This window comes from Octodon degus, unplaced genomic scaffold (genome assembly GCF_000260255.1).
Source record: "Octodon degus isolate 3935 unplaced genomic scaffold, OctDeg1.0 scaffold00008, whole genome shotgun sequence".
Taxonomy (NCBI): Eukaryota; Metazoa; Chordata; class Mammalia; order Rodentia; family Octodontidae; genus Octodon; species Octodon degus.
The window spans coordinates 7,934,094-7,943,568 of record NW_004524584.1 but is presented as its reverse complement, the minus strand read 5'-3'; positions in this window follow the sequence as shown (position 1 = coordinate 7,943,568).

Here is a 9,475-nt window from a genome sequence, read left to right as displayed (position 1 = left end):
TTATTTATTTATTTATTTATTGGCGGAACCGGGGATTGAACTCAGATCCTTAAGTTTTCCAGTCAAGCGCTTATCCTACTGTGCCATCTCCCCGGCCCCAACCATCTCCCCGGTCCCACGCGTGTTAGCTTTCATCCGCTGAGCTATTTGGCCGGCCCTAAGTAGCTCCTTCTAAAAGTAGCTCCCTGGTTAAGCATTACTGTGTTCTGCAGTGTGGCTTACTCCTTCTAGAGTTGGATTCCAGATTCCTCTCACCTCAGAGAATTGAACACAATGAGCAAAAAAGCAGTGACAGTTCATTCAAAAAAGTAAAAGTGAAGAGTAGGGAGAAACTGGCTCTGCATAATGAGCTTGGCTGAGTAAAAGAGGAAAAAGTAAGATAAAAGTATACCTTGGAGGACCCAGGGTGGGTATTACAAGGAAAGCCACAGTAGCAAGCCTCTGGTGTCTGTGCCCGCCTATCTTGAGGAAATGCAGAACTTCTAGATCCCGGTCCTAAGAGTCAGAGCCAGTGCTGGGATCAGAGTGACATGAGGTCTAGCCTGTCCTATTCAAAATCTGCTCAAGTTCTAGAGAAAACTCTATGTAGGTCTTTGGGAACTATTCTATGCACATGTTCTAGGATCTTATAATTAACAGGTTATGTCTACTTATCCATCTGGTTTTGCCACACCCTAATCTTTTGTCTCACTAGGAAGCTCAGCCATAACTTGCCCTATACCCCCAAAAAACAATTTTCCAGGCCCTAAAGATAGGCATTTTTATCTCACATAGAAGGAAGTTTTGTTTTGTTTTGGTTTTTGGGTAGCTTTTGTTTTTTAGGAAAGAAAAAGATCTTGTTCTTTATTATGGTTTGTGTCCAGTTGTCCCCTGCCAAAGCCTCATGCAGTTATTGAGCAGACTAATACTTATTTAGTTTTTAATTTTTTTTGGCAGAATCAGGAATTGAACTCATCCCCTTGTGCTTGCCAGGGAAGCACTTATTCCACTGAGCCATATCCCTGGCTCGGGGTGGACTTCTAGAGTTTGAGATTAACTTGTGATCCACTGGGATTATGGGTGTGAGTGCTCCTGGGATTATGAGTATGGGTACTACTCCCAGCCTGGTGCAGATATCCTAAATGCAACTTAAGGGAAAAACACTTGCTCTCTGTAGCTATAGTTGCCTCCCATTTGCTCTTGCTGTTTTGCTGTATTCCTCTGCCGTGAACTGTTGCCCTCTGCCATGTTTCACTTTGCCTTGGAGCCATCTGAGTATGGACTGAAACCTCCACTGTGAGCTAAATAAACCTTTCCTTCCTTGATTTTGGGTGTTGGGTATTTTGTCCCAGCAACAAGAGTAACTGAGATACTCTTGCAGTCCAAGGGCAAGGCTGAACTTGAATAGGCTTGCCTCAAACTCATGATCCTTCTGCCTCATCCTCCCAAAATCTGGGATTGTAAGTGTGAACCACCTCACAATCTTTCTTCCTCATCCTCCCAAATGCTGGGACTGTAAGTGTGCACTACTACACTCAGCTATCCTATTTACATTTTGTCATTTGTCTTTCCATTTAAACCTTTAGGAGATAAGGTATGTAAAAATAAATAATCCTATAAAATGTTAAATGCATTAAATTATTTTTTAAAACAATCTCATGTTCACTGAATCTTCAGAGAGGTCAAAGCCACTATGGCATCATAAATGACTCCAGATAGGGCACAGCAGTCCACCACCCACTCTGGGCAGCGTCCAGCAGAGGATCTGGTAGGTACAACCACAACCCTAAATGCTAATGTAGGAAGCAAGCCTGAGACAACCTGGGACTCTCAGGACAATGTTGTGAGTGAAGTACAGGACATCAGAAGATTAAAGCCCACCACAATGGAGAACTGGCTTTGACTGAGGCTGGTCAGGCAAGACCAGATGCCAAATTAATTTTCAGCCAGACATCATATTCAAGGGTTAAGAAACAGGGTATGGTGATGCATGCCTGTAATGTCAGCACTCAGGAGCCTGAGGAAAGAGAATCACCAATACCAGCCTGAACTACATAACAATACCCTGTCTCAAAAACAAAACATAGGGCTGGCCAGATAGCTCAGCAGATTAAAGTACCTGCTTAGACACAGCGATGGGGGTTTGATTCCCCATCTGCTTTGCTGGACCTGCCCCCAGAGTGTGTTGAGACAGCTACTGAGACTGGGCATGGTGGAGCATGCCTGTAACACCAGTACTTGGGAGGCTGAAAACAGGATAACTACAGATCTGATCTGTGTAGTGAGACCCTGACAACCCTGCACTAAATACATAAAAGAACAAAAACAAAAACAAAACACAGTTCATCCCTGGCCTGCCCTGCAGGACAGCCCGGGTCAGGCTGAGATTGCGATTAAGATGGCATGGTGGTGCATGCCTGTAATCCCAGTGCTTGGGAAGCTAAAAATAGGAGGGGATCACTACAAATCCGATCTATGTAGTGAGACCCTGAAGACCCTATACTAAACATATAAAATAAAACAAAACAAAACAAAACAAACAAAAAAACAGGTGCTGGGGAGCTAGCTCAGCAGTCTAAATTCCTACCTGACGAAGTCAAGGACCCAAGTCTGATCCCTGGCCCTGCATGCAGAGCCAGCCCCTGAGGGCATGGTGGCCCTGGTATGTAATCCCAGCACTGGGAGGTTGAGACAGGAGGATTGCTGTGAGTTTGAGACCCGCCTGGGGCTACAAAAGTGAACATGAGGCCAGCCTGAACTGCAAAGTGAGACCCTATGAGATAAAACAAAAACAAACAAAAAAAACAGGGTTAAAAGTGTAGTTCAAAGGCTGGCCAGATAGCTCAGCAGACTAAAGTGCCCATTTAGGCAGAGCACAGTGGCTGATACTCAGTCCCTGGAGTATGTGCCTGCTATGATTGAGACTGGGCATGGTGGGGGTACACCTCTAATCCCAGCACTTGGGAGAATCACTATGAGTCGATCTACAGTAGTAGAATAACTAGGAGTCGATCTACAGTAGTGAGACCCTGTAGACCGTGTAGATCTTGTCCTAAATACATTTTTTTTAAAAAAGTGTAGTTTAAATGCAAAGTCCTTGAGCTCAATTCTCAGTACTGAAAAAAGGGGGCTATGTGAGAGATTTATCATGCTTTACATTTTCTATACACAGAAAATGAGGCTCCAGATATCCTGGGAACTATGAGGGGCCTAGGGACTGGGCATGGAGCTGGGATGCAGGGTCAGCAGTCTCACAGCAACTGGAGATTTGCACCACTGTATCAGCATAGCGCAGGCGGGCTGGGCTGTGATCTACTCTGCCATGGAAGCGGTGCGGGTCGGGGAGGGTCACCACGCAGAAACTTTGACTGTGTCATTTCACTGAAACAGGTTGAATTATTCCTCCTTGTGCTGTTTGGAAACAGGGTCAGAGCATAATATAATATATATAAACATACAATTCTATGCAAATCCATGGCATGGACTTTATTCCAGGGCCAAGGCTTATGGATGTCCATAAAAATGAGATTTGCTAGCACCACGGGAAAGCACACCCCAGTCAGCCTCGCCAAAAAATGCCTAACTTTTCTCCTTGTGGGATTGGGCTTCCCAGTGCATGGAGAGGCCTGCCAAGGCCTGGGTGAGCAGGGACACAGTCCAGAGCCACACCACCCCTGGGATTAAATCTGCAGGGAATTGGGCCCCAGTCTTTGAAATGCTTTCTTACTACAAAATGCTCATAGGTGAAATAAAAACCAACCAAAGGGGGGGGAGGAGGAGGAAAAGGAGGAGGAAGAGGGAGAGGAAGAGGAGGAGGAAGAAGAGGAGGAGGAAGAAGAAGAAGAAGAAGGCGGCTTTTTTCCTCAATGTAATCACTGAGTAGCAGGATAATCAATGATTGCTTGAGGTTATCCTTGTCCTCTCTCTAAACCACAACTTGGGAGTAGCCCAGCCAGTCCAGCTCCATTTGGGCTGAAAGAGGGTACTCAGAAGGAGCCACACCGTCGCTGGACACACAGAGTACTAGGAAGTGGCCTTTCTCTGCAGTGCAGGGCATGACTGCAGACACAGACCCAGGTTTTATCACAGCTCTCCCTTTTCCTAGCAGGGGGCTTCACTTCTCTCCATCTCCCATTTTGTCACCTGTGAACACTTCTACCCCATGATGACTAAACAAGGGGGGACTAAAACCAGCATCAGCCCAGTGTCTAGCAAGTGGGAAATCCAGTGAGTCCCACTTGGTGATGGAGGGAGGGCTGGTCCTGACTCACAGGAACAGAGAGGCTTTGCCCAGCACACTTTTATTTGCCCCCTGCAGCCTGGAGTCACTCATCACTGGGGCCTCAAGGCCTTCTTAGTAGCTGCCACATACACAGTAGACCATCATTAAACATTTGCTGGCAGTTAAGAAAATAAAAGAATAGAAGTCGCAGGCTCTGTATTTTCAGATCCTGAATATGAAGCAGTTTGCTCTTTGAGGCTCTAAAATAATTTTCTTTTTGAGACATAGTCTTGAATGTGTAATTCTCCTGCCTCACCCTCCAAAAGTGCTGGATTACAGGTGTAATCTACCATGCTCAGTCTAAATGTTCTGGAAAAAATATATATTTACACACACACACACACACACACACACACACACACACACCTCTTGTGCTAAACCAAACATGACCTCAAAATTAGCTGGGCCAAAATGGCAGAGGGAAAGTAAATGTCATGTTTTGTGTCTAGATGTCCTCCCAAAGCTTCCTGGTGTCACACGTGGGGCTTTTTCTGAGGTGGCTGGAAGTAGACTGTGTCACTAGAATTGATTCATGGTCTAGTGCTAGGATCAAGGACACGAGAATTAAGGCTGTGCTACCTGCCCTAAGTAGCCTGGATAATAAATAGGGACAGAAAGAGCTGTAGTCCTCCCCTGTTGCTTTGCTACCTTCTATCCACGTCAACTATACGTCCTCTATCATACCTGGCTTCCATTACACTCTACCTTGGAGGTAGCCAATTAGGGCCTGAAATCACTACAAACTGCAAGCTAAGTAAACCTAACTCGGGGTGTTGGATATTCTGTCTCAGCCATGGGAGAAGTAATGATGAGTCTGGGCTCTCCACAGCCTGCGCTCTGCCTGCTCTTCAGCCCAGGGAGGGTGGCAGTCTCATTGACCTACTGACCTGGTAACCATGACTGAGTGGACTGTGTGTAAGTAGCAGAAAATACCAGGCTTCCCAGTCCTCAGGGAGCTGAGGCAGGAGGATCACTGTGAGTTCAAAGTCAGGCTGGGCTACATAGTGTGTTCAAAGGCAGCCTAAACTATATAGTGAGACCTTGTCTCCAAAAAACTAAAAAAGTTTACAAATTAAACTTAAAACCAGTAACAACTTTCTGCGGCTCACCCAACAGTACACCCCACCCCTGAGGATGGGTGTAAGGAGCCCCATGCCCGTGAAGCCCTGCTGGATGAGGGCACATCTACTGTGGCAGGGGCAGGCATGCCAGCTCTTCCTGAGAGGAAACTCTGTTGGGGGCCAATTCTTCCTGCTGTGCACACCTCCACAAAAGGGCCTTTCTGCCAGAGATGAGCTAAGGAAGGACATGAGGTTGCAAGACAAAGTTAAATTCTTTGATACTGGTGGCAGCATTAGTAGGTATTCAGAAACCAGCAAGGGACCACTTTCTGAGAGGTCACGATTAGGCCTGTATTCCTATTACTGGAGAAAATCGGGGATTAATGGTGATATTCTTCATTTTACAAATGACAGTCAAATGCTTATGCAATATAAATTGCCCAAACTATTCCTTTTTTTTTTTTTTTCCTTGCGACATAGTTTTGCTATGTAGCACAAGTTAGCCACAGACTCAAGAGCTCCTTCTGCCTCAGCCTCCCAAGTGCTGGGACTGCAGGTGTGCACTCCTGTGCTCAGCTTCTCTTTTTGGTCCTGGGTATTGAAACTAGGCTTTTACACTGATCTATATCCCCAGCTTTTTTCCATTTTTTCATTATGTGACATAGTCTCCCTGAGTCATTAAATGGACAAGGATAAGTCCAAAATTGTGGTCCTCCTGCCTCAGCCTCCCAGAGTCCTAGGATTATAAGCAAGGGCCAGTATGCCCAGGCAACTCTCAAGAATTTTAATGTGCTGTAATTGCATTTATATTTGTGCATCTAGTTGTAGCTACCAGCTTACTGCAGAATAAACTATATGAGGGTAGTGCCTTGTTTTTCCCCTTGATTACTTATTTTTTTCCCTGCAGTACTGGGGATCAAACCCAGAGCCTTGGCCATGTTAGATAAGCACTCTACCACCAAGCTATACCTCTGGCCTGATTTACTTATTTTTAATTCCTAACATAGGGTTAGACAGTATAGTAGGTGCTCATTAAATGTTTTATATAAATGAATGATGAATGAATGTGACTGAACAATATACATGAAATCCGGTAATTCCAGGAAGACATCAATATCATGCCAAATGAAATGGCTGTGGGCCTCTGAGGCTCAGGAAACCACGCTGATTGCAGAGAATTTGGAAAAGGACCCCCCACTCCAGAAGGTGACCTGTTAGTAGTTGCTACCCAGCTGGAAGAAGTAAAGGTCAGACAATGGCACAGGTGGCTTCACAGACATGAGGAATGAAACCACAAATGAAAAGGAGGACTCGATCCATCTATTTCCGGGTATACTTGCTGGCCAACAGGAGCTGCATTCCTTTGAGCTGAGCATGAGTGTAATTTCCAGCCTAGGTAGCAGAATGGAATTTGGAACAAATAGCTCAGCAGAAAAAGATACGGAGACAAAGGCCCAGCTGGCCTTGGCCAGAGCTTCGGCGCACAGGGTGCTGGAGCTCAGCAGGGCTTGTCAAGGGAAATAACTGACATCCACTGAATTGTACCATTTGGAGGACCCAGGGAGAAATCCTCACGTGCAGACAACTTTAGGTCTTTTGAAGAGCTGCTGAAATATCTGGAATGGGCCAAGTAGTTATCACCATTCACCTTTTCCACCTGGCAAGGAAAAACAAAGGTCAGTTTAGGGCTAGGGAGGGGGAAGGTCCAAATACACTCAAGATGCAAAGAGGAAGACGCTTTCGTTAAGAGAGCTGGAGGGTGCTTTACCACGGAGATTGGTGATGGGGAGGGAGTGGTGATGGAGGACTGAGGGAGCTGTGTAACAATGCAGAAGGAAGGCAGGGGAGATTTAAAGAGGTCAAATTAGAGCTGGGTGTGGTGGCACAGGTGTGTAATCTCAACACTCTGGGAGGCTGAGGCAGGAAGATTTGAGCCTAGCTAGGGCAACTTAGTGAGACACTGTCTCAAAAATTTACAAATGGGCTGGGGATGTAGTTCAAAATGGAGGCTCTTAGTTCCAGGGCAAAGCAACTAAAGAAAAAAGGCTCCTTCACAGAGGAGGATCAAGTTCTGGGGCACTGAAAAATGTTCTGGGAGCCAGATGTGCTGGTGTCTGCCTGCAAGGATTCTAAATTCAGTGCTCTGGAAAGATCCTAAATCTAAGCTCAGCCTAGGCAATTGAGCAAATCAACAAGAACCTGTCTGAAAAATAGAACATAAAAAGGGGGAGGGCAGGGGAAGGAGCTCAGTGCAAAGGCTCCCGGTTCAATCCACAGTACGGGGTGGGGGTTGGGCTGCAGCGTCAGCCCTTACTGCCTCAGCTACTGTTCCTTCTCTGCATGCTGAGTTATTCGTTCCTTCAGGATAATGATGTATTATTGATGGGGACCTAAGAAAGGGAGGGCTGCATGCAGGTTACTTGTATCTAGCCCTTCTGGATTATGAGGGAATTAAAACTACTCAATTTTGAATAAGACACATTGTCTTAAATAAGTGCATCAGATAAAGAAAAAAGGAAGGAGGGAAAGGGGAGGAATGAAAAAAAGGGACAGGAAGGGAGAAAGAAAGAAGGAAGACAAAATAGTTTTGATTAGAGAGGTTGAAGTGGAGCACTGATGATTATCCTGGGCAGTAAGGATTGTGGCCATAGCCCCGGAGGATGTGTGGTGTCACAGGACATCACCGAGGGACCATCCGAGGGGGCTGGGGCAGTTTATGTGTGGGGAATATTATTGGTGTGAGCCATATCTTGGATTTGCTTCGCTGACATATTTAGACCTTCGTTCTTTAATAGCAGAGGCAGTTCACTGGGGGAACTGTAAAGGCAAAGACACCTCATTTACTGGCTGGGCTCTATCTACCCCATTTGGCTACTCACAAATCTCTGAGTCATTTCCTCAGGGGTTGTGACAGCTGGCTTCTGGTCTCAAAGGAGGAAATGGAACGCTGAAACACTTGTCTTTTTCATTCGCAAGGGTAGGCAAGTGGTAAAGCTAGGTGTTGCGCGGATATTTTGGCTCCCACCTCCTTGATACGCAATTTTCTTCTTGGGGACAAGAGCGAAGAACAAAATGTAGCAACAGTCCAGACTAAAGTCAGGGCAGGATGACCTCTGAAAAGATCGGCCATCTCACCCCCACTGCGTGTTAGGCATTGTCCAGGCAGCTAACAGCGACTCCCTTTCCCCTATCTTTAAAAACCAGCGTTGGGGGCCGGGGTGATGGCTTGGTGGAATAAGCACTTCCCTGACAAGCGCAAGGACCTGAGTTCAATCCCGGATCCGCCAAAAAAAGAACCTGTGTTACCATTTTCCAAACAAGTTGGAGGGTAATATCTACTATGATCTATCTAGTGGAAGGGAGAGTTCAACGTCGATATTCTTGCATCCACCTACTGGTTTATGAAAAATCTTTCAGTAAGTGGGACTTAAACTTTCAGCCCACCGCTCTCACTTTCATAGCAATCATCCTGAACATACGAAAAGTAATGGTTGCCAGACCCCAGGTGAAAATGGAGACAGAGGCAGAGCGTGAGGGACAGTCTCTCACACTGCTGGCTTAACACAGAGCCTTTCCATTCCGTGAAAGTTCGACACAGTTGGCTGCCGGCGGGCAGACACACGTGTAACCTACACATGCGCCCGGCGGAAACACGCCCGCCCCTCCAGGCGGGTACCCTTCAGCCAAGTCACCAACCAGCCCCCAAATGCCCGCCCTCTAGGCAAACCCTCGGCTAATCAGGAGATCCGTCTTCATTACGTCACCTATTTTGCATATGCCCGTTTCTCCCCGCCCCCCACCGGGCCCCGCCCCTTCGGAAGCGAGTATTGTCACCTAAGCTCTTCGTTTTGACACCTGATTGGCTCTTTACTCCACCCCGCCTCCGTCTCCCCCCGTCGACCGCCCCTCGGCGCGCCCACAGCGACGGACGGAGCTAAGTGCGCAGGCGCGGGCACCGCCCCTCTCGGCTGGAGGCCCGCCCTCCGTCCTCCCCCTGCCTTCCCCTGTCCCCTTTCCCCACCCCCTCTCCCCACCTCTCCGGGCCTGCGCGCGCGTCTCCTTCAAGCACGCGCTGCCCTAGCTGAGCAGTCTCGTCGGAGCCTTTGGTCTGCGCGTTCCTTTTCCTCGCCTGTGGGACCGGCCCCCGCACCAC